Here is a 1,495-nt window from a genome sequence, read left to right as displayed (position 1 = left end):
AATAAATCAGTATAAAATAGTTGTTTTTTTCCTGCCTTATTCTACCTCAGGCTCACATATAAAACTGGGAAATGCTGTTATTCAGGCTCACATATAAAACTGGGAAATGCTGTTATTCAGGCACACATATAAAACTGGGGAATGCTGTCACAGGTAGAAACAGCTCAACGACAGTTTAAAGAAGGCGAAGAACAGGAGTGAACGCAGAGGTCAATTGGAAAGCTACTGCCGTGGTCTGGTTCAGACGTGACGAAGGACTGAATAAACCAGGAAACAGATTGGGGTTCATAGAGAGTGCGGCCTCAACAGGCAGTGACTGATCGGATGGTGACGGGGAAGAGCTGAGGAGGACCTTAAAGAACTAGGTGAATAATAATTCTGCAGTTGATCTAGGACGTCGGGGAGGCGCCAGAGTGGAGAAACGGGTTTCATCTCGGATATATGAATCCACAGCGTTTCTGTCGTGTCTGGACGGTGATGGCCAGTGTGCAGAAATACAGATATCAAAGCTCAAAACAAGTTGAGATGGAAGAAATATATTTGCGAATCATATGGATAGAGTTTAAATTGCCATCGTGGGAATGAGCTTGAGAAAGGGCCATGGGCAAAATCCAGGCTCCTTCACTCTTTGGAGAAGGGGGGCAGCTGCTTTCCCTCAGCAGTATGATCTTGTTCCCACCAGCCTCAAAACCTTTGTCGGTGTATGTGTGGGTTCATGAGGCCAAGTTAGAGCTCCTTTGATAAACTGCCTCAGTCATTCCGGCAGGATGTGACACATGCTTGTAATTCCAGATTCTGGCAGCAGAGGCAGAAAGGTAACTGTTGCGAGTTTGGGGCCATCTATGGCTCCACAGTAAGACCCTGTCTCGAAAAACCAGACAGGAAAAAACAACCATCAGGCTGAGTGGCACATGGCCTTGATCTCATTATTTGGGAAGTGGAGGTAGGGGGATGAAGTAGTCAATACTCAAGGCTAGCTTCAGATACACAGCAGGTTGGAACTACATGTGCTCCTATCACAGGGGAAAAAGTCATTCTTGCTTACTGGACAACCCATTTTTAATTGTGTAAAATTTTACATATAAAATACATAGAAAGTACCAAAAAGATAACTAAAATCTTCAACATCAAAAGTGGACAGAACGATTTTTCTCATGTTCTTTGGAGTCATGAGTTTTTGAGAAAGATAATGAATCCAGGAGGTACAAGGACAATTCTTCCCCAAGCTCATACCCCTTAATACATCTTACACAAAGAAAGGAGCCCAGGAGAAATGGGATGGCTCGTCGCTTCTGGGTTATATATACCAGTTTAAAACAGACACACCTACCATGCAATGTGGGAGCCTCTATTCCAAACCAGTGTGCTTTGTGAAATAAAGAGGCAGGCTGGGAATCAAGGGACCCTTTTCTAAGCACTGACACTGGTGTAACTGGACTCTCTACCTGATCCCATGTGTTCTTGTCACAAAGATGATTTCAAAAGCAAGAAAGCT

Source organism: Peromyscus eremicus, chromosome 6 (assembly GCF_949786415.1).
Source record: "Peromyscus eremicus chromosome 6, PerEre_H2_v1, whole genome shotgun sequence".
Lineage (NCBI taxonomy): Eukaryota > Metazoa > Chordata > Mammalia > Rodentia > Cricetidae > Peromyscus > Peromyscus eremicus.
Note: the sequence above shows the minus strand (reverse complement) of the source record.